At 46.3% G+C, this 24,030-nt stretch overlaps 1 protein-coding gene across 5 annotated transcripts in view; it reads left to right on the top strand.

The window, feature by feature from the left end:
* Nucleotides 1-24,030, top strand: part of LOC126187940 (uncharacterized) — a 257,980-nt gene that overhangs the window by 5,203 nt on the left and 228,747 nt on the right. Inside the window, exon 2 of one of the 5 annotated variants that reach the window (XM_049929307.1) lies at nucleotides 11,557-11,599. The exons of the other annotated variants lie outside the window; for them this stretch is intronic. The gene's annotated coding sequence lies outside the window, so the exon portion shown is untranslated. The remainder of the gene's footprint in view (nucleotides 1-11,556; nucleotides 11,600-24,030) is intronic. 5 annotated transcript variants of the gene reach the window in all.

Here is a 24,030-nt window from a genome sequence, read left to right as displayed (position 1 = left end):
ATGTCAGTTTGTTTCTCATTACCAACAAAATATTTTATTGAGTGGAGTTTTGCATGTGTATTCTACAAATGTTGCTCAAATTGGTCTAGCGTCATATCTGATTTAAAAGTGTTGAAGTGTTGACAGGGATAACAAAACATCTAAAATAACCAGTACTACTTTGGTGACTGAGTACTGTTTCTGCATGGCAGAGGCAGATGCACAGCCCATTGTAACCAGGCACATGATAAGGAACAAGTGGGACAGAGTAGAGTGTATTTTTGATGTCTGCTCTGTACACAGCATTAAACTGAATACAGAACTAAACCAGTTTGATACTACTCAATTGAATACATGCACAAAATTGCATGCAGCATTTATGTAACATGTGATGTAACACTTCAAAGAATAAACCCATGGATTGTATTGTTTACTAAACCAAGGAAACCTTTATGTTAGCTAAATTACTAGCCTGTAAGTTCTTGAGGATTGGCTCAAAGGTGTGTATTTCAAGGACGAGCAGTAAGATATTCAGGTGAAAGATTGTGTAAGAGACACGAGATGTACTGAGGTGGAAATTTGGGAATGGTCACATCTCTACAAAGGTTTAAATGCAGACCTATTTGTTGCAAGGCCGGGCTTCAATCTGTGAGATTGTAAAGACTTATGTATCATAAAACAGAAGTATGTCACTGAAGGTGTAGGGGTGATTTGAGCTTGCCTATCTGCAAGACTAAGTTAGTAATGGTTCTAGACTTAAAGAATCTGATTACTTTGTATTTGTGCAAGGCGTTGTTAAGTCATCAACATGTCCTCCAAAAGCCTCAGTCCTACAGAAGTATGTCTTTTCCAAAGGCCCTACTCTAAAATTCAGTCATGCTGGGCATTTTTAAGACCTCTTCTTCTTCGAGTCCCTACAGTGTAAACACTTTTTCACCACCAACCTTACCAATCAGACTCAATTTAAAACTAATACTGAACTCCACCTGACTCAATTTACTCCTCCATCTAACTGTGATTCATCCCCACTGCTCCCAAACTTTCCAATAATTGAACCTTGCCTCATCATTCCTTGCATCGTTGAACATGGAAACCAACCTCAAATCTGCAGAAAGAATTGCAATCCACCACATAAAAACTGATCCCAATATTGTAATCTTACCTGCTGACAAAGGCTCAGCCACTGTGGTTATGAACGGCATGGATTATCTGGTGGAAGGGACCCCCCTCCTCCCCTCCGTGACTTTTCAGATATGGTGACCTCACTCCTGAAATCCTGCAGGATCTCTATTTCCTCCTCATGTTTGTAGGTCCGCCCCAGAACCTCTCCCCTGAGTCTTCCCCTCCATGCTTCACTGATTCCTGCACTCCTACTTTTACATGCTTTCGAAAGTTCCTAAGCCTAACCATGCAGGACACCTAGTTGTGGCTGGTTGCTGTGCCCCCACAAAGAGAATCTCTGCTCTTGTGGACCAACACCTTAGTTATATATTTCAGGTTCCTTGGATCATTTGCACGATTAATTGTAATGATAAGGAAGAAGTCATTTTACTTTCACATTACACATTCATACATAAATAAGGCTACATGCTGACCATCTACAAATTTTGTAGTACTGTTTTGAGTTAATAATTCCCATGCTTTGCATCATAAAATTATAAATTCTTCTATAGAATGGAAGGTTTCAAGGAGACTTTTTCAGTTTGTTTTCAAATTTAACTTTGCTGTCTGATAGACATTTCACATCATTGGTAAATGACCAAAAATTATGATGGCAGCATTGTGCATTTCGTTTTGTAAAGAAACTTTAATGTGGAGTTATGACTGTCTTTTTGTCTTTCTGGTATTTTAATTGTGTACATGATTGTTCCTGCTGAACTGCAGTGAGTTATTTGCATCAAACTTTAGGAAGGAATAAATATACTGTGAAGCAGTAGTCAAAAGGCGTAATTCATTAAACAGATGTGCCCTTGGGCTCAGAATTTGTTTGCTGCATATGGGCTTGGTGACATCGGCATTCCTGATCTGGGGGCTAGTAAGAACCACCAGTCCACTGTCACTGTGAGCGCTGGGTATGTTTCAGCAGCCACTGTTCAGTGTTGCGGTGGAACATTGTGTATCACAGGGAATACGTATCTTGTCACGGGGAATGGGGGTCTTGACAGACCAGATTTAAGTATGGTAAAAACCTCTATAAAAAACATCCCCAAAGTTGAGGTGTGCTGCCTGATGATGAAGTGCGTGGCTGTTGAGTTAGAACAGTCATTAGTGGGCAACCTCTGGAGTACCTGCCACACCTCTGTTGTATATGGCTTACTTAGGCATGCAGGGGTCTGTCTAGTGCACTTTTATTTCCCTAGCTGTTCACGGGACTGAGATGGATCCTTCTCATAGCGGAAAGTGTGGCCACTGGAAGGTACCAACACTAAATCTAACATGTGGGCTTCTGTAGCCAGTTCTCCCGACTCAGAACTTTTCAGAATTCTAGTATATATAGTAACAGAATACATGCTGGTAGTCAGAATGTATTGTTATTAGTTAAAAGAAAAGAGCAAAACTTTGAAGAAGTGTCACCTTTTTGCATTCAAAAGAGTTTGATGTGGATTGTGGGTATGTTAAAATCTGTTAAGCAGTTGCAAAATGCGAGGCTGTTGGCTGAAATCTCAAGCTTCTAACAAGTGACAAACTTGCAGAAGGCCATAATCTTTGGGGAATATGCAATTGAGACTGAGCTCCATACCTACTTGAACCACAGTAAAGGTGGTGTGACATGCAGGGACCTGGAGGACGGAGGACTTCCCCAGGAAGACTTGAAAGTTGAGGGGGTCCCAGAAGGCACATGCAGAATACTGTTAAACGGGTGGAAGGTGATCTGGTCAAATCCAGCTCATTCATCCTCACATTTAATTTCGTGAAACTCCTGGAGCATATTAAGGTGGGTTTTCTTCATTTAACAGCATTGCCCTGTATCCTGAACCCAAAGTGCTGCTTTAAATGCTAGCCCTTTGGGCATACCACTCTTGGATGTGAGAGAGAAACCACTTGTAGCAAATGTGCTTAAGCTGCCTTTGAAGGAATCCCAATGTGTGTGATCTGCTCTGGAGTTCACCCTGTCTTGAGTAGGGACTGCTGTGTCTTACTTGAAGAACTGAAGACACAAGAGATCTAAACAACAAAACGGATCCCCTTTGGTGAGGCCATGCAGGTCTCCACGTTTGGTACCTCCTTTGCTTTGGTTGCTAAACAGCCAGGTTCAGAAAAGTGATGCTGCTACACGAATGGATGTTGCTAGTCTCAATACCAATAACTGTGTTTGTCAGTGCACTTGTGCTGGTGCAGTTACTTCTAAGCCTGTACCTCCTCCCACAGCATCAGACAAAGCTGTGGTAGCTGTTGCAGAACTCCCTGCTCCTCCAAAGGCTCAGTCTGGTCCACCCTTGGGCACTGGGACTCCCAGCAATGGCCAACCTGCCAGGTGACCTTTGCTGCGGCTGGTTGGCACCTGTGGGGAGGGCCCCTGTCGGAGTGGGTGGCATCAGCTGATGACAGGCGATGAAGTGTAGTACATCATCTCTTGCTGGTGGTCAAACACCAGTAGTCTCTAAGCGTTCAAGGCCCCAATTCAACGCACAGAAGTACAACCCTAAAATCGTTCCCCTCCCTGGCCACACCATGGGTGGAAAGTCAGGCTAAGGATGGCAGCTGCTCTTATTTGCCCTGATGTCTTGTATGTTCGAGAGCTGATGGGGAATCTTTCATGATGATGAAGCCTCAGTTTTTGTTGAACATTTAGAGGACAAGTTTGGGGAGGTGCAGTGCTTGTCCAAAATGAGATCTGGGTCGGTCTTGATCAAAACAGCATCCTCTGCCCAGTCACAGGCGTGACAAGCTGAGGGATGTTTCTGTAACCGTCACGCCCCGTAAGAGCTTAAATATGGTCCAGGATATATTTCACAGTGACCTTCTTTTGCATTCTCACGATGAGCTGCTCGCCAATTTAGAGGGGTGAGGTGTACATTTTGTTTGGCGTGCCCACTGGGGTTCGAGGGATAATCAGGTTGCCACTGGTGCCTTCATCTTGGCTTTCGAGGGTGATACATTATCTGATGTGGTCAAGGTGGTTGTCTACCACTGTGATGTAAAGCCCTATATCCCTCCCCCAATGTGGTGCTTTAAATGCCGAAAGTTCGGCCATATGTCTTCACGCTGTACTTTCAGTGTCACATGTCGAGACTGCGGATGCTCATCATATCCCAATACTCCATGTTTCCTGCTGCCCATCTGTGTCAGTTGCGGAGAGCACCATTCGCCTTGCTCGCCTGACTGTAGGATTCTCCAGAAAGAAAGGGAAGTTGTGGACCTACACTGAAGCTAAGAGGAAATTTGAACGCCTACATCCTATACGTGTGACATCGCCTTACTCTACTGCTACAACAGTTCTAGCCCCATCAGCTCTGCCAACCCCAGTCACCCCTCAGAGCCGGAAGACTACACCTGCCCTCTTGATGGTGGGTGGCATTTCCATCCCTGTTGCTCCTGCCCCACCTACTTTGGGAGCAACACCCCTCCAACCATCAGGGATATCAGTCCCGACTTCTGTGCTGGAGAAGTGTAGGTCTTCTTCGGCTCTTGTCGATAGAAGGTGGTCCCTTGGGTCACTCCCTTCCCAGGTTTCTCGTAGTGGGAAAGATGATACCTGCCAGTGGCTGAAGAGCCCAACAGTAGCTGGCTGTAGGGCTTCATGCTTATCCTCAATCCCAGAGACTGAATCAGTGAAGTCCTCCCAGCCAGAGAAACCCAAGGAGCAGCAAGAGAAATCTAGAAAGAAGATCCCCAAGACCCAGGAAATTGTGGTGGCACCCACACCACTGCTACCTACAAGCTGTGCAGCTGCAGATCAGGTGGAGATTCTGACGTCTGCTGAGGACATAGATCTCGCCAGACCCTCAGACACAATGGAAATAGATTGCTCAGGCAATAAGTCAGTGACAGCAGATGACCCTGAGGCATAAACTGCCTCATTGAATGTTCCATGCCTTCAAAGTCTCATGATGACATTATCCTCCACTGGAAATGCGGTGGTTTTTCCACCGCCTGGTTCAGCTACGGCAGCTGTTAAGCTCTACACCTGCTTTCTGCATTGTGCTCCAGGAAACGTGGTTCCCAGCAATGCGGATCCCTGCCCTCCGCGGCTATAAGGGACATTTTGGAACCGTAGGGACTATAATCGAGGGTAAGGTGGAGTTTGCATTTATGTCCTAAACTCAGTCTGTGTAGCGACTATAATCAAGGGTAAGGTGGAGTTTGCATTTATGTCCTAAACTCAGTCTGTAGTGAAACTGTGCCTCTTCAAACCCCTCTTGAAGCTGTGGCTGTCAGAATAAGGACGGCACAGGAAATAACTGTCTGCAATGTATATCTTCCTCCAGATGGTGCAGTAGCCCTGAAGTTATTTGCTGCACTGATTGATTAAGTCCCTAAACATTTCCTCCTTTTGGGAGATTTTAATGCCCACAACCACTTGTGGGGTGGCACCGTGCTTACTGGCTGAGGCAGAGATGTCGAAACTTTATTGTCTCAGTTCAACCTCTGCCTCTTAAATACTGGGGCCGCCGCACACTTCAGTGTGGCTCATGGTAGTTACTCGGCCTTTGATTTATCGATTTGTAGTCCAGAACTCCTCCCATCTATCCACTGGAGAGGACATGATGACCTGTGTGGTAGTGACCACTTTCCCCATCTTCCTGTCACTGCCCCAGCATCAGGCCCAGATGGGCTTTAACCAAGGTGGACTGGGAAACTTTCACCTTTGCTGTCACCATTGAATCTCCCCTACATGGAAACATTGATGTGATGGTTGAGCAGGTGACTACAACAATCCTTTCTGTGGCAGAAAACGTGATCCATCACTCTTTAGGGTGCCCCTGGTGAAAGGCAGTCCCTTCGTGGTCACTGGAAGTCACTGAAGCAATTAAGGAGTGTCAGTGAGCTCTACAGTGGCATAAGTGGCACCCTTCCCTGGAGCACCTCATAGCCTTTAAATGCTTCCATACCTGCATTCACCAACTTATCAAACAATGGAAGCAGGAGTGTTGGGAGAGATAAGTCTCAACCATTGGGTGCCATGAGTCACCTTCCCAAGTCTGGGCAAGGACTGAACGTGTTTTTGGGTACCAGACCCCAACAGGTGCTCCTGGTGTTAACATAAATAGCATGTTATCTACTGAAGCAATCAAGATTGCTGACCATTATGCTTGAGCCTCTGTGTTGGAGAATTACCTCCCAGCCTTTCGCACTCTCAAATGGCGGGTGGATGGGAAAGTCCTCTCGTTCACTACACACCACAGTGAATTGTATAACACCCCATTTACAGAGTGGGAGCTCATCAGTGCCCTTGCACATAGCCCCTACACTGCTCCTGTGCCAGATTGGATTCACAGTCAGATGTTTAAACATCTCTCATCTGACTACAAGCGACACCTCCTCATCATCTTAAACCAGATCTGGTGCGATGGCATCTTTCCATGACAATGGTGGGAGAGCACCGTCATTCTGGTACTCAAACCTGGTAAAAACTCTCTTGATGTGGATAGCTATCGGCCCATCAGCCTCACCAACGTTCTTCGTAAGGTGCTGGAACGTATGGTGTGTCGGTGGTTAGGTTGGGTTCTGGAGTCACGTGGCTTGCTGGCTCCATGTCAGGGTGGCTTCCACAAGGGTCGCTCTACCACTGATAATCTTGTGTCCCTTGAGTCTGCTTCTGAACAGCCTTTTCCAGATGCTAACACCTGGTTGTCATCTTTTTTGATTTACGAAAAGCACATGAGACAACCTGGCAACATCGTATCCTTGCCACATTACGCAAGTGGGGTCTCCGAGGCTTGCTTCCGATTTTTATCCAAAATTTCCTGTCGCTTCTACTTTCCATGCCCAAGTTAGTACCTCCCATAGTTCCCCCAATATCCACTAGAATGGGGTCCCGCAGGGCTCTGTGTTGAGTGTATCTTTATTTTTAGTGGCCATTAAAGGTCTAGCAGCAGCTGTAGGGCCGTCCGTCCCATCTTCTCTGTATGCAGGTGACTTCTGCATTTCATACTGCTCCACCAGTACTGGTGTTGCTGAGCGGCACCTACAGGGAGCCATCCACAAGGTGCAGTCATGGGCTCTAGCCCACGGTTTCCAGTCACACAGTTGTGTTTTATGCATGTCTGTCGGTGTCATACCGTTCATCGGGAACCAGAACTTTACCTTAATGATGATCCACTCACTGTGGTGGAGACATGTCAATTCTTAGGACTGGTTTTAACGCCCAATTGACTTGGCTTCCTCACCTTCATCAGCTTAATCGGAAGTGCTGGCAGCGTCTTGATGCCCTCTCCTGCCTGAGCAACACCAACTGGGGTGCAGATTGCTCTTTGCTGCTGTGGCTCTACAGAGCCCTTGTTCAATACTGCCTTGACTATGGGAGTCTGGTTTATGGTTCGATGGTACCCTCAGCATGGCATTTACTCGACCCAGTGCACCAGTGTGGCATTCGCCTAGCAACAGGAGCTTTCAGGATGATTCTGGTGGAAGCCGGAGTACCTCCATTGCAGGTTAGGCGTGCACGAATGCTGGCTAGTTATGTTGCATATGTTCGTAGTTCTCCTGCACATCCGAATTACTGTCTCCTTTTCGCACCCACAGCAGTTCATCTCCCGCATCGGCCGCCCAGGTCAGAGCTTCCAATTGCAGTTCATGTGCGATCCCTCCTTTCCGAACTGGAGTCCTTGCCCTTACCAACTATACTTGAGGCCCATTCACCTACACCTCCATGGTGTACACCTAGGCCGTGGCTTCGCATGAACCTTTCACATGGCTATAAGGACTCAGTTAACCACGCAGCTCTCTGCTGCCACTTCCTCTCGATTCTTGACATGTACCAAGGTCATGAAGTGGTTTACACCGACGACTCAATAGCTGGTGATGACATCGCATTCACGTATGTCTATAGAGGATGTATTGAACAGCATTCCTTGCCCGATGGCTGCAGTGTTTTCACTGCCGTGCTGGTGGCTATATCTCGTGCTCCTGAGCACATCCATCCGCACACCCTTGGGAGTAATTTCTTCTGTGTACTGACTCCTTGAGCAGCCTACAAGCTATTGACCAGTGCTACCCTCATCATTCTTTGCTAGCGGCCGTCCAGGAGTCCGTCTATGCCCTGGAACGATCCAGTCGTTCAGTGGTGTTTGTCTGGACCCCAAGCCATATCGGAATCCGGGGCAACAAACTTGCCAACAGGCTACGCGGAAACTGCTTATGGAGATGGGCTTCTCTGCAACTGACCTGTGTTCAGTACTGTGCCACAAGGTTTTGTGGCTTTGGGAGATGAAATGGCATAACCTCGGTATGCACAACAAACTTCGTGCCATTAAGGAGACTACGAACATGTGGAGGACATCCACGCGGGTCTCTCGAAGGGACTTTGTGGTTCTCTGTTCGCTCCGCATTGGCCACGCTTGCATGACACACGGCTACTTCCTGTGCTGTGATGACCCACGTCATTGTCGGTGCGGTGCCTGGCTGACAGTGGCCCATATCTTGGTGAGCTGTCCTTTTTTGGGTACCCTGCGACGGACTCTTCAATTACCAGCCTGGTTGCCATTAATTTTAACTGACAAAGCCTCATCAGGTAATTTAGTTGCATGTTTTATACGTGACCGTGGGTTTTTATCATTCTATATAAGTTTTTGCACATGTCCTTTGTCCCTTTGTGTTCTCCACTGTAATGTTTTTAGGCTGGATGTTTTAATGTGTTGCAGAGTGGCTGGCTTTTCCTTTTTATTCTCATGGTCAGCCAGCTATGGTCATCTGCTCTCTTGTTTTTATCCCTTCTACCTGTTTCTTGCTTCTCTCTGTGGTTTTCTTTCCCTGTTTTGTCCATAGTAGTGTTGGTTGTCCTTCTGTCGGTCTTCTGGTTCTTCCATTCTCCTATCATTGTGCTGTACATCTCCTTTCTTTTCTTCTTTCCTTTGTGTAATTATTTTACCAGGAACAAGGGACCAATGACCTCGCAGTTTGGTCCTTTCCCTCCCTCCTTTAAACCAACCAATCATCTCTCCCACCCTTCCAGACTCAGCTCAGTGGGAAGCAACTGAAGTCCTGCATTCCAGTCATCACTTCCCATTGTGGATCCACCTACTGGACAGAGCATTCCTTAACAGAAGCTACCAAAATGGATGGTCAGCAGGGCTAACTGGACACTGTTCAGCCAACTGGTGACCTTTGAACACCGTGACAGCATCCAGGAATGGATGGACTACATCACACGAGTGATGCATCATGCCTCTGACTTAACCATCCCAAAGTCCTCAGGTCACCTTCAGAGGCAACCTGTACCTTGGTGGACCGATGAGTGCCACCCAGCAATATGGGAAAATGTGCAGCTCGTTGATGGTTTAATTACTGCCCAACAATACACAGCCTCAAAACCTTTCGAGTCACAAGAGCCAAGGGTCACCCAATAATTAAGGTGATCAGGGAAAGGTCAAGGCAAGCATTTCTGGACTCCATCAACCATTTCACGTGTTCCACAAAGGTATGGGAAGCCATCAGGAGGATTTATGGTAAGCACAGCTGTTTATCAACAGTAGCAGTACTGAAACAGGAGTGTGTCCAAACAACGCCCAGGTGATAATAGTGCATTTTGTGGCAATAGCTGCGAAAACCAGCCAGGCTCCAGCGTTTCGCTGCTACTGTGTGACTGTAGAGAGGGGCAAATTGGACTTCAGATCTGACAATTTTGAGTCTTACAACTGCCCTTTCTCCTTATGGGAATCGGCATTGTCTGAGCCTCGTGGTACTGCACCTGGTCACAGCCGAATTCAGTATGCATGCTTCGACATTTGCCAACAGCGTCAAAGTATATTTTGCATATTTTGATATGGCAGATAGGCAACTTTTCCAACTCTTCAAGATAGGAGTTTTTGATCTTTCTCCTCAAAGCACAAAAGAACCACAACTGTCTGAGTAATTACCGGAGTATCACCTTAACTAGCTGTGTCAGAAAGAGCCTGGAGCAAATGGTTAACCTTAATCTGGTCTGGTTTTTAGAAACCAGGCAACTCCTTTGCTGCTCTCGGTGTGGATTCCGGAGATTTTGGTCCATTGTCGACAAACCTGACTTTGTAGGATGCAGCTATTCAGCAGGCTTACCTATGACACCATCACTGTCGTGGTATTTTCTTTGACATCAGTAAGGCATATGACATACTTGGAGACATAGTATTGTAGAGCAACTTCATCAATGGTGCTTTCGTGTCCACCTCCCCAACTTCATACAGTCTTTCCTTTCGAAGTGGTTCTTTAAGCACTGAATATCATAAAAGGCCATAGCTACAGGTCTTGGGGAGCGGACAGGGCATGTCTGCTCCAGTTTTATAGGTCTTTCGTGCATTCGCTGCTAGACTGTGGATGGGGAGTATACAGTTCAGCTGGCCCTTCGTATCTGAAGATCGTTGACGCTATCCACCAGGTGGGGGGGGGGGGGGGGAGGGGGGGGGGGTTTGGCTGGCCACAGGTGTTTATAGGAGCAGCCCCATACCCAGTCTCTGTGCTGAGTCTGGTGAACCACCACTTACAATTCAATGGCAACTCCTCCTGGTGTGTCAGGCATGAAAATTCCTCACATCACTGAATTCACCTGTGCACCATACTGTAGCTCATCTGCCTCTGGAATGCCTTTTCATCAATTGTCCATGAGCAACAAGGCCATTAGCACGTGCTGGAATCAGTTGGTGTGGAGCAAGTACAACCATAAATCCAGGGTTTTAACCATCTGCCACTCTGGTTACAGGAGATGTTGCACTCCTGCATACCTTTTTAATATATTATTTAAGGACATTTTAGCTGAGCACCACAACTCTACAGCTGTCTTTACGGGTAGGTTGAAATAGGTGGCTCTGTTGGTTGCTCTGTTGTTTTCTGTTGTGGCCTCAAGGTCCGCCTGCCTCAAGACTTTGCTGTCTTTGACGCAGAATTAGATGCGATCTTGCGGGCACTGGAGCAGATGAGATGTGATTTGAGCACTAAATTCCTTGTCTGTTCCAATTCTCTGAGTGCCCTTCACTCCCTACAATGCTTGTACCCAGCAGATAAAGTAATCCAGAAAATCCAGGACACATTCCTCCAACTACAACAGCTAGAGAAGGAGGTGTCTTTCTGCTGGGTGCAAGAGCACATGGATATTGTGGGGAAAGAAAGGGCAGATGTGGCAGCCAAGGAGATGTGTCACAATCCTCAATTAGTTTGGTGTGCCATCTCCCTGCATGTTCTTGCCTCGCTGTTGAGAGTCTTACATTGATGGGAGAATGAGTGACTGGAAGAGAGAATCAGTAAGCTTCCTCTAGTAAAGGCATGTATCCTTCCAGCCACGTTGATGGGATGAGGTCCCTCTTATTCATCTTCATATAGTCCACAGCTGAATAGTGCATGAAGGCATTGCTTCTTGCTCCACTGAGAGGACCCTCCAATGTGTGGTGCTTGTGGCATGTAGATCACTGTGTGTGACATTTTATTGGACTGTTTTATTTTCAGATCAGAGGTAGCAGAAGATTTGCTGACAGACCTGCTGTCTATTGTAAGTGACTTTCTAATGAATGTTGTTTGATTTTTAAAGTTTTGTAATTTGTCCAACATTTATTTCCAAGATTTTAGAGAGATTGCATTAATGTGTTGAAAGGTGACTGGATCACCCACATTTTTTATAGGTAGTCACCTGTGCCTGTGCAATTTTTTTGGCTCCTCTGCCATTTTACTTGTGTTTTAATCCTTGGTATAGCACCTTTCATGCTTTCTCCATTGTCTTACGGCAAGTGAGATAGAATGATTATGTTAGTGAATGCGAGATTGGGAGTGAGTGCATGGGTGTCATTTTGTAGGTTTTATCCTCACTTTGTGCAACAATTTTAGTGATTTTACTCATATTTATTCCTCCTAAAATATGCCACGACGCTGATAACATCAGCATTGAGCATCCATAAAGTAAAAATGCACTCTTACAAAGGTGTCAACAAGATGATCGTGGGTGGCCACTGCACATTATTCACAAGCAAGTTTTTGATCAAAGAACACTTTCTTTCTTAAACTTGTATTATCCCAGAATATTGTTCCATATGATATCATTAACTGAAAAGAAACAAAATATGTCAACTTAATGGTTTGCCATCCCCAAGATTTGCAGTGATTCATAGCACAAATTTGACTGCACTAAATTATTTTAGGAGTTCTGAAATGTGTTTTTCCCAGTTTACGTTCTCATCAATATGGACTCATTATTTCTTCATGATGTGTTACACTTATAACTGGTGTAGTATGTTTAGATGTGCAGAACTGAAAAAGTTCTGTCTTTTTGAAACTGAGAATTTGCAGAAAACCACTTAATAATACTTTTAAGAACATAATTTTCCATTTCTTCTATTACTGTGTGTGTGTGTGTGTGTGTGTGTGTGTGTGTGTGTGTGTGTGTGTGTGTGTTTTAGATTGATTACAGTACTAGTTCAGTCCATAGGAGGAACTAATTTTGCTTGTTGCATGTTAGATGGAAGGTCATTTACTCATATGAGAAACAGTAGGGGACCTTAGATTGAGCTTTCTGAAACACTATAAGTTAGTTTTTCCCAGTCAGAAGAATCTCCCCTTTTTACATTGGTTGAATTATTAAGTATAACGTACCACTTTCTTTTACTTAGGTATTACAATCCACTGGTTTGCTATACCATCAGTCCCATAAAACCTCAGTTTATGTAGGAGAACATTGTGACACCCACAATCAAATGCCTTAGATAGGCGACAGAAAATACAAACTGGTGCTATTTTGTTATCTAGCACTTGTAAAATTTGTCAAGTGAATCTGTAAACTCAACTGAAATCAAAACAGTAATTTACTGAGGATATTATTATTGTTCAAATGGGATACCATTCTAGAATACATGACATTCTCAGAAATTTTGGAAAATGACACCATTAGTGAAACAAGTTGGTAGTTATTACAAAATTAGTAGTAAAATACATCGGTGAAAATTCTGTGAAAATAGTGAGAGTAGCAAACAGTAAAGCTATAATTGCTACCGAATCAAAACCATCAGCCAGTTATCCATAAGCTACCCTCCTATATCAAGTTTACCAATCATTTCCTATACTGACTCTCCACAGCTCCTCTTTCTTTACCAGCTGGCACTCTGCTCATCACTGTTGATGCCATCTCCCTCTACTGTCAAACATTCTCATTGCCCATGGCCATGCTGCTATTGAATGCCCAACTGACTCTAGACCTTCACCTCCTCCATGGTCACGATGCCCCCCAGGGGGTCCACAACTCTTTTGTGGATACGTGCGTAGCGAGCACGGGACCCCGAGCTAATGTGGCCTTCCTTCCTTTCCAGGCTGCATACCTTCCCTTTCCGCATCCTTCCCCATCCCTATCTTCGCCCCTCCTCCCCTCACCTCTGGCTCTTTCCTTCCCTTTCTCCCCATCTGGGAGTATGGTTTGTGCCTACGTCCGGAGACGGACGCTCGTAAATGTACTGCATTCTTCGCCTTCCTTGCTTTTATGTCTTCTTCTTCCTTTGTCCTTCTCTTTTCCTTACCTCTTCTCTTTCCCTTTTCTCCGCTGCGGCGTTTGAGACCTCTCTTCTTTCCTTTCCCTTTCTCTTTCTTCCTCCTTGTGCGTGTCTGAAGGCCGACCCACGCCTTTTGTGCGTAGCCGGTGACGGGATAACGCGTAATTCCCCACCCCGGGTAGACAGGTAGGACACGTACGTACCCCCTGGTAACGGCCAGGCCCAGGGAGGGGTGATTACCCGAGCTGATACCTTCCGAAAGTGCCGATTGGTCCCTCCGTCCGTTTGTCGGGAGGTGTGAACAATCACCTAAGGCGGGAGTGCCCTCAGAGAGGGCCCCCACAAGGGAGGAGCGCACCATCGGAGACGCTGGTAATCATGGGGGATTCTTCCGCAATGGTTTCCTCACCTTCCACTATGTCTGCTCACAAACGTAAGTATACTGAGTCTCAGCCACAGACGATTCTTCCATCGTTGCCACAGTTCCTTGTTGTTTCTCGGTCTGATGAAGGTCACGACTTCTCCACGGTCAACCCTTTCATTATTCAGAAAGGTGTCGACGCAATTGCAGGTCCTGTAAAGTCTTGTTCCAGATTACGGAATGGCACCCTGTTGTTAGAAACAGTCAGTGCCCTCCAGGCACAAAAATTGCTGCGTACTTCTCTGCTCCACACCTTCCCTGTCCGGGTGGAACCGCACCGTACCTTAAATTCCTCTCGTGGAGTCGTTTATACACGCTCCCTCGATGGATTGTCTGACGAAGAAATTCGGCACTATCTGTCTGACCAGGGCGTAACGGCAGTTCATAGAGTTATGAAACGGGTTGACACGAACATCATTCCAACCCGCACTGTCTTCTTGACATTTTACAAAGTTCAACTCCCATCGAAAATCAAAGCAGGCTATGAGATAATTTCCGTTCGCCCTTACGTCCCAAACCCTACGCGTTGCTATCGATGTCAGCGGTTCAATCACACCAGCCAGTCCTGTTCCAATCTGGCCAAATGTGTTACGTGTGGCAAGGATGCCCATGAGGGTGCTTGTCCACCTCCATCCCCTCGCTGCATCAACTGTATGGGTGACCACCCTGCTTCCTCTCGAGATTGCCCCGTTTTTAAGGACGAAAAGCTCATCCAGGAAATAAGAGTGAAGGAAAAGGTGTCGACCTTTGCTGCTCGAAAATTATTCGCCAGTCGACAGCCCACCGTGCCCCAGACAGGAAAATACAGCACTGTCCTTGCTTCTCCTCGGCCAACAAAGGAGGCGGCCATGCAGATTTGCGACCTCACCTTTAGTACCACGGTCGTCAGATCGGCCAGCGCAAAGATCGCCCGTTCAACCTCACCACTTTCGCCTGTCCACTCTATGGCTCACCCTTCATCGGGTTCTGCTAAATCTCGAGCCCAAAAGTCAGACGCCAAGTTTTCGAAAAAAGAGCATACTCGTGAAGAGTTTTTACGTACCGCAACTTCACAACCATCGGTTCCTCCTTCATCTAAACATCATACTTCCAAGAAGGCTACAAAGAAACCCAGTTCCTCTTCTTCTCCGCCAAGGCGTGTCCCATCTACAGCACCACCTGGCGGAAATCGCCCTCGGCCGTCTTCTGTGTCGCCGAGGCGCACTGCTGGTGGCCGGTCAACCGGCCGATCGCTGGTGGCAGGGGCTGCTCCTGACTAACCTATGGATCAGGATCTTCTGCCTTTGGCTGAATACCATTCCATGCTGTCGGTCGCAAGCTCTGAGCAGTCGTTGAGTTGACAGCACCTTTGGTCACATTCCTCCATTTTCTGTTCACCCTATGTCCATTATCCACTGGAATATCCGCGGCATTCGAGCCAATCGGGATGAATTGTCGGTCCTCTTACGATCCTACTCGCCGGTCATCTTCTGTCTTCAGGAAACAAAGCTGCGTCCCCATGACCGCTTTGTTCTCCCTCATTTTCAGTCCGTCCGATATGACCTCCCGTCTGTTGAAGGCACTCCAGCCCATGGAGGACTCATGATTCTTCTCCATGATACTCTCCATTATCACCCAATCCCCTTAAACAGTTCCTTCCAAGCTGTCGCCATCCGTCTTTCCCTTTCTGGATACACGTTCTCTCTTTGTGCTGTATACATTCCATCATCCACTCCAATGGCACGAGCTGATCTCCTTCATCTTCTTGGTCAGCTTCCACCCCCCTATTTGCTGGTTGGGGACTTCAATGCCCACCACCCGCTTTGGGGATCTCCACATCCTTGTCCACGTGGCTCTCTATTGCTAGACGTCTTCCGCCAAGCGGATCTAGTTTGCCTCAACACTGGGGTCCCCACATTTTTGTCTGCCTCCACGACAAATTTATCTCATTTGGACCTTGCGGTCGGTACTGTTCCGCTAGCTCGGCGCTTCGAATGGTTCGCCCTTGATGATACACACTCGAGTGACCACTTTCCATGTGTCCTTAGACTGCAGCCTCCACTGCCATATATGCGCTCGCGACGCTGGAAATTTGCCCAAGCCGATTGGACACTTTTTTCGTCTCTAGCGACATTCGATGACCGTCGCTTTCCCAGCGTCGACGATGAGGTCACACATATTACCGAAGTTATTCTTACAGCTGCGGAACGTTCAATACCACGCACCTCCGAATTGCCCCGGCACCCCCCAGTTCCTTGGTGGAACGAGGCATGCCGTGACGCAATACGTGAGCGGCGACGTGCTCTTCGCATTTTCCGTCACCATCCTACTTTGGCCAACTGTATCCGCTATAAGCAGCTCCGTGCGCGATGCCGTCGCGTCATCCGCGATAGCAAGAAGGCAAGCTGGACATTCTTTATTAGCTCCTTTAACACCTTCACTCCCTCCTCGGAAGTTTGGAGTCGGCTTCGACGGTTCTCAGGCGCGCCTAGTTTCTCCCCGGTCTCTGGGCTCACTGTCGCGCATGATACCATAGTGGACCCCGTCGCAATTTCTAACTCTTTGGGTCAGCACTTTGCTGAGATTTCGAGCTCTTCCAATTACCCGCCAGCGTTTCTCCCGAAGAAACGTGCAGCAGAAGTGCGACATCTTGCTTTCTCCTCTCAAAATCACGAAAGCTATAATACTGTTTTCTCCATGCGGGAACTCCAACATGCCCTCTCTTCTTCTCGCTCCTCCGCCCCAGGACTGGATGGTATCCATGTCCAAATGTTGCTGCATTTATCAACCCATAGTCTGCGTTACCTCCTTCGCCTTTATAATCGAATTTGGACCGACAGTACCTTTCCCAGACGGTGGCGGGAAGCTGTTGTCGTTCCCGTTCCGAAACCTGGAAAGGACAAACATCTCCCCTCTAGCTATCGCCCCATTTCTCTCACGAGTAGTGTCTGTAAGGTTTTGGAGCGTATGGTGAATTACCGTTTAGCTTGGTGGCTGGAATCCCGCAGTCTTTTAACACCAGCCCAATGCGGATTTTGGAAGCATCGTTCTGCATTTGACGACGTCTTCAAGGATGTCTCGATCTCCTCCACTCGTGGAGCATCGAAACCGGCTTCCGTTTCTCACCCAGTAAGACTGTTTGTGTCAATTTTTGGCAACGTAAGGAGTTTCTTCCTCCTTCCTTACATCTAGGTCCTGTCAACCTTCCGTTTTCAGACGTCGCTAAATTCTTGGGTCTTATTTTTGACAGAAAACTGTGCTGGTCCTCCCACGTTTCCTATCTTTCGGCTCGCTGTCTGCGATTGCTTAACACCCTCCGTGTCCTGAATGGTACCTCCTGGGGAGCGGACCGAGTGGTCCTTCTCCGCCTCTGTCGCGCCTTAGTGCGCTCGAAATTGGATTATGGAAGCATAGTCTACTCCTCTGCTCGGCCGTCTATTCTTCGGCGTCTCGACTCTATCCACCACCGTGGATTACGTTTAGTGTCTGGAGCTTTTTACACTAGCCCTGTGGAAAGCCTTTATGCTGAGACTGCTGAACCTCCGCTGTCCAATCGGCGAGCAGTCCTCCTGAGTCGTTATGCTAGCCATCTGTCTTCCATGCCTGCTAATCCAGCCCATGACCTTTTTTTCGACGCCTCCTTTGATGTAGGGTATGCAGGCCGCTCCTCCTCCCTACTACCCCCGGGAGTCCGCTTCCGTCAACTGCTCCATTCTCTTTCCTGCCGCTTTCCAAAAACCTTCTTGACAACTTGGGGTACAGCACCGCCTTGGCTCCGTCCCCGGATCTGCCTGCTCCGTGACCTTTGTCAGTTTCCCAAAGATGGTACCCCTACACTTGTTTATCGTCGGGCATTTGCTGCTCTATGTGCAGAAATGACGGACGCCACATTTATTTACACCGACGGCTCGAAAACATCGTTAGGTGTAGGGAGTGCCTATATTGTTGGCGACACCTTAAATCGCTTTTGGCTTCCCGACCAGTGTTCAGGTTATACTGCGGAGCTTTACGCTGTTCTCCAGGCTGTCCACTACATCCGCCGCCATCAGCGGATACAGTACGTTATCTGCTCAGATTCTCTCAGCTCTCTCCTCAGTCTCCAAGCTCTTTACCCTGAGCACCCTCTGGTCCACCGGATTCAGGACTGTCTGCGCTTGCTCCACCTGGGGGGCGTCTCGGTGGCGTTCCTCTGGCTCCTGGGACACGCTGGTATCTGTGGGAATGAGACAGCCGATATAGCGGCCAAGGCTGCAGTCTCTCTTCCTCGGCCAGCTATTCAGTCACTTCCCTTCACCGATCTACGGAGCGGTTTATGTCGCAAAGTTGCTCATTTATGGCATGCGCATTGGTCAACACTTCCCCATAATAAATTGCGGAAAGTGAAAGCCATTCCTTGCGCTTGGACCTCTTCCTCCCGAACGTGTCGTCGGGAGGAGGTAATTTTAGCTAGACTCCGGATAGGGCACTGTCTTTTTAGCCATCGACATCTTTTAAGCGGTGATCCTCCCCCACTCTGTCCCCACTGCTCTCAGCTGTGGATGGTAAGACACCTTTTAATTGAATGCCCCTATTTTAATCCGTTACGCTCCCGTCTACAGCTATCGCCTGATCTCTCATCGATTTTAGCAGATGACACGCGCTCAGCCGACCGCGTTCTCCAGTTTATTAGTGACAGTGAAATGACGTCAGTCATTTGAAGCTTTTTTTGGGGACAACCACCCCCTTTCTGTAGTGGATTTTTAAGCATTCCTACTTTTAGTTTCTCCAATTTTATGACTTTGTTCCCATTGCTGCTGGTTTTCAATTTCGGTTTTTTACTGTCTTAAGTCACGGGCTGGGCGCTAATGACCATAGAAGTTTTGCACCCTAAAACCAAAAAAAAAAAAAAAATGGTCACGATGACCAACTGTATCCTCACCCATTATTAATTCTCCTCTGAAGGCATCACCTACGAACAGATTTGTGGTTCAGCAGTGGGCACCTACATAGCACTGTTCTATGGTAATGTGTCTATGGGCCATCTAGAAGAATCCTTCCTGACAACCCAGAAACCCAAAGCCTCCATCTGGTCCAGATTCATTTGATGACATCTTTATGATCTGGACCAAGGGTGAGGACACACTAGCCCCTTTCTTCCAGAACGTCAACAACTTCTTCACCACTCACTTCAACTGGTCTTCCTCAGTCCAACAAACTACCTTCCTCGATAATGACCTCTACCTCAAGGATGCTCCCTCAATCTTTGTCCGTATCAGACCTACCAACCACCAACAAGACTTCCACTTCGACAGCTGCCACCCCTTCCACAGCAAGAAGTCTCTTCCATACAACCTAGGCACTGGTGGCCATTGCATTTATAGTGATTAACAGTCCCTCTTCAAATATGCCAGTGGTATCACTGAGCTCTCACAAGCCAAAATTACCCTACCAAATCTTGTCCAGAAACAGGTGTCCTATGCCTTGCTGCATCCCTCCACACTCCCCTCCCCCCTACCCCGAGTCTCTGATCATACCCCATATATACAGTGTGCGGCCATAAAGGGGCCAAAGGAGCACCGATCTCATGACTGAGTACCAGGTCTGAATCAACTAAATCACATTCTCTGCCAGGATTTCAGCTACCTCTCATCCTGCTCTGAAATGAGGAAAATCCCACCTCCCACTAGCCTCCTCACCCCTACCATATTGGTGTTCCCCTCAACCTACACAGTATCATGGTGCGTCCTGACCCTTTGCCTCAAGGCCCATATCCTTGCAATAGACATAGATGCAAGACCTATCCTATATATCCTCCCACTACCACCTGCTCCATTCTTGCACAGACATCTCCTACACAAAGGCAGAGCCACCAGGGAAACCAGCCACGTGATCTACCATTGTAGCTGCAATCTCTGTGCTGCATTCTATGTGGGCGTGGCAACTAACAGTCTGTCTGCCCACATGAATGGCCATCATCAAAACTGTGACCAAGAGGCTGTTGGACTACCTAGTTGCTGAGCTTGCTGCCCAACATGATGTGCACCCATTTAATGACAGCTTCGCAACATGTGCCTTCTGGATTCTTCCCACCAAAACCAGCACTTCTGATCTGGGCCAATGGGTTCTCTCCCTGAAACCCATACTTCGCTCCCATAGCCTCCCTGGCCTCAAATTTTGCTTGTCTCTGTCCTCTACCAGCCTATCCCCTTCCCTGCTCTTGCTGCAATACTACAAATGCCTTCTATTCTGCAAGCACAGTTGTGTACTCCTTTTCCCTTCTCTGTTGATCTCTTCTCCCCATGCTTTGCCCCTATCCTCTCATCATCGCAACAATCCCTTCCCCCAAACCTGCTGCTACACCTAACAGCCATATTCTGCCCCAATTGTGTTCCTGCACACTCTCACTGGCAGCACTAGCTCCTTTCCTCACTCCCAACACTATCCTCGTAACCATTCCCCTGCCCAGCCCACACCTCGTCCTGCTGCCCACTCTGGCTAGGTTGCTGGTAACCTCAGGCGCAACTGCAGTTGGGTCTTAGCATCTGGAGACAACGGTGGCCATGTGTGTGAGATTTGTCCTTCTGTGAATGTCCGTGTATTTTATTCTCCTTTGAATATTTGTGTACACCTTTTTAACATGTCGTCATAGCCATGATTATTATGTTGCTGTTACCAGCAAACTGATCTGTGTCTCCCTGCATGACACTTTCTGGGAAGTTATTAATATAGTTCAGAAAAGAAATGGACTCAATATACTTTCCTATGAGACTTATGTGTTGATAGATGGTTATATACGCAACTGAGATTTCTGTTGGTCTGTGAAACTTTTATGAGGGAGGATCGGAAAGTAACGTACAGTAGTTTTTTAATCCTCTCATATTGCAGCTGGAATGTCGAAATTTCACAACAATATAGTTTGAAGTTTGTGCTACAGTGGGTATTTTTTATTTTCATATGCAGTTCTAGTGAGAGAAGCATGAACTATGAAACAAACATGGCGTGCATGTTATTGTGAAGAGCAGCAAAGTGTAGTTCAATATTTGTGGGCCAAAGGCAATAAACTGAGTGAAATTCACCAGACATCCGTGGCGTGTATGGGACAACAGTGGACTGTAGCAATGTCTCCAGGTGGTGTGCATTCTTCCAAGAGGCCATGTGAATCTTAGTGATTCTCTGCACTCAGAGCAGCTTGTAACACCTGCAGCCCCACAGAATGTTGTGCAACTGCAAACCTTATCACAGCAGTTTAACATTTCCTATAGTGTGGTGTATGATATTGTTCATGACACATTGTAATTTTGTAAAGTTAGTGCTTGCTGGGTGCCTAAGAACCTGACAGACAACCCCAAGCACCAACGAATCACGGCAAGCTTGACTCACTTAACATGTTACCCCACAGAAGGGCATAATTTTATGAAAGGAATGGTCATTCTTCATGTGTTGTGGGCATACCACTACATGCCCCAAACCAAGCTGGCCTCTATGGAGTGGATGGAGTGGAAACATGCTGTTTCCTAGTATGGGGGGGGGGGGGGGGGGGGGGGATCAGTGAGACTGAGTCTGCTAGGAAAGTTTTTGTTGCTGAACAGGGGACCACTGTGAATGTTGCAGCCTACATTAAAACTTTGGTTAAGTTGCATCATGCCCTTCGTGACAAATGCCACAACAAACTTTTTCATGACAATGCTCGTCCCCATATTGCTGTTCCTGTTCATGAGAAAATCGCCAAATTTTGGTGGAAGGTGTTCCAATATCCACTCTACAGTCCGGACTTTGCACTGTCATACTTAGATCTGTTTGCTCCTGAGAAGAAATTCCTGACTGGCCGATGCTTTGTGACATATGTGGAAGTGAAAATAGCAGTCTGCAGATAGCTGTACACCAACTGAATGGATTTCTACAAACAGGGGATGTTGAAACTGGTACCATGATGGGGAAAATGTTAGAACTTTGTTGACAGTGTAGAAAAGTAGGTACAAGATGGAAGTTCATTTGTGATTTTTTTTTTCTTTTCTTACCTGTTAAATTTTTTGGTAATACAATTATCGTATGATGCTTCCTTTGTACTTTTACTCTCTTCATGAGAGATAACTAAAACCACCTGTTTACTAGTGCTCTTATTTCTAAATTTCTAACACCTCTTGTTTGTGCAGTAGTAGTTTATAATCTGCTATGCCAAAAAGCAAGTCAAATAAAAAAAAAATCCTTTACACAATCACCTTCATCCAGGGCCTCCGTTACGATTTAAGTAAATTCTGCTATCGCTGCTTATGTACTGCTCCCTTGTATGAATCCAAATTATGATTTCGTTAGCAAATTACATTTATTATGGTAGTCTGTATGTCATGATTCTCTATTATCTTTTAAAATGAAGATAATAGTGCTGCTGGTCAATGTTTTCAGTATCATTCTTTTTGTATACTGGCAAAACTCATACTTGCTTTAAGTACTCAGGAAAGGCACCTGAACTGTGAGTACTTCATTCATAATGTCTGTTAGGGGTCGCTTTATGTTGTCTATGCATTTCTTGAACACACAGATTAGAACTTTATTTAAGCCTGAGGATTATTTTTTTTTATATTTTATTTTTTTTTACCTATTTACTACTATGAGGCACTCAGTGATGTAGTTGTTAGAGTAAAGGACAAGGACAGTGTTCTGCTCATGGGTGATTTTAACGCCAGGATTGGAAATCGAACAGAAGGGTATGAAAAGGTTTTGGGTAACTTTGGAGAGGATATGGAGGCCAACAGGAACGGGAAACAACTCTTGGATTTCTGTGCCAGTATGGGCTTAGTAATCACAAACTCCTTTTTTAAACATAAGAACATTCACCGGTATACTTGGGAAGGCAGGGGAACCAGATCTGTCATTGACTATATAACAACAGATCAGGAATTCAGGAAGGCTGTGAGGGACACACGTGTATTCAGGGGATTCTTTGATGACACTGATCATTATTTAATCTGCAGTGAAATTGGGATTGTGAGGCCAAAAGTGCAGGAGGTCAGGTCCATATGTAGGAGGATAAGAGTGGAGAAACTTCAGGATAAGGAAATCAGGCACAAGTACATAACAGCGATCTCAGAAAGTACCAGTTAGTTGAATGTAGTCAATTACAGTCATTGGAAAAGGAATGGACAAGGTACACGGACACAGTACTAGAAGTGGCTAAAGAATGTCTTGGAACAGTAGTGTGTAAAAGTAGGATGAAGCAAACAGCTTGGTGGAATGATACAGTCAAGGCAGCCTGTAAAAGGAAAAAGAAGGCGTATCAAAAATGGCTACATACCAGAACCCAGGTTGACAGAGGAAGTTATGTTGAAGAAAGAAACAAAGCCAAACAGATAATTGCAGCATCCAAGAAGAAATCGTGGGAAGACTTTGGAAACAGGTTGGAGACTATGGGTCAAGCTGCTGGAAAACCATTCTGGAGTGTAATTAGCAGTCTTCGAAAGGGAGGTAAGAAGGAAATGACAAGTATTTTGGACAGGTCAGGAAAACTGCTGGTGAATCCTGTGGATACCTTGGGCAGATGGAGGGAATATTTTGAAGAGTTCCTCAATGTAGGTGAAAATGCGATCAGTACTGTTTCAGATTTCGAGGTAGAATGGGATAGGAATGATGATGGGAATAGGATCACATTTGAGGAAGTGGAAAAAATGGTCAATAGATTGCAGTGCAATAAAGTGGCTGGGGTGGATGAAATTAAGTCGGAACTCATCAAATACAGTGGAATGTCAGGTCTTAAATGGCTACACAGGATAATTGAAATGGCCTGGGAGTCGGGACAGGTTCCATCAAACTGGACAAAAGCAGTAATCACACCAATCTTTAAACATGGAAACAGAAAAGATTGTAACAACTACAGAGGTATCTCTTTAATCAGCGTTGTGGGTAAAATCTTCACAGGTATTGTTGAAAGGAAAGTGCGAGTATTAGTTGAGGAGCAATTGGATGAAAATCAGTGTGGGTTTAGGCCTCTTAGAGGTTGTCAGGACCAGATCTTTAGCTTACGGCAAATAATGGAGAAGTGTTATGAGTGGAACAGGGAATTGTATCTATGCTTTA

This window comes from Schistocerca cancellata, chromosome 5 (assembly GCF_023864275.1).
Source record: "Schistocerca cancellata isolate TAMUIC-IGC-003103 chromosome 5, iqSchCanc2.1, whole genome shotgun sequence".
In the NCBI taxonomy this organism is placed as follows: Eukaryota; Metazoa; Arthropoda; class Insecta; order Orthoptera; family Acrididae; genus Schistocerca; species Schistocerca cancellata.
Note: the sequence above shows the minus strand (reverse complement) of the source record. Positions and strands in the feature narration are given on the sequence as shown.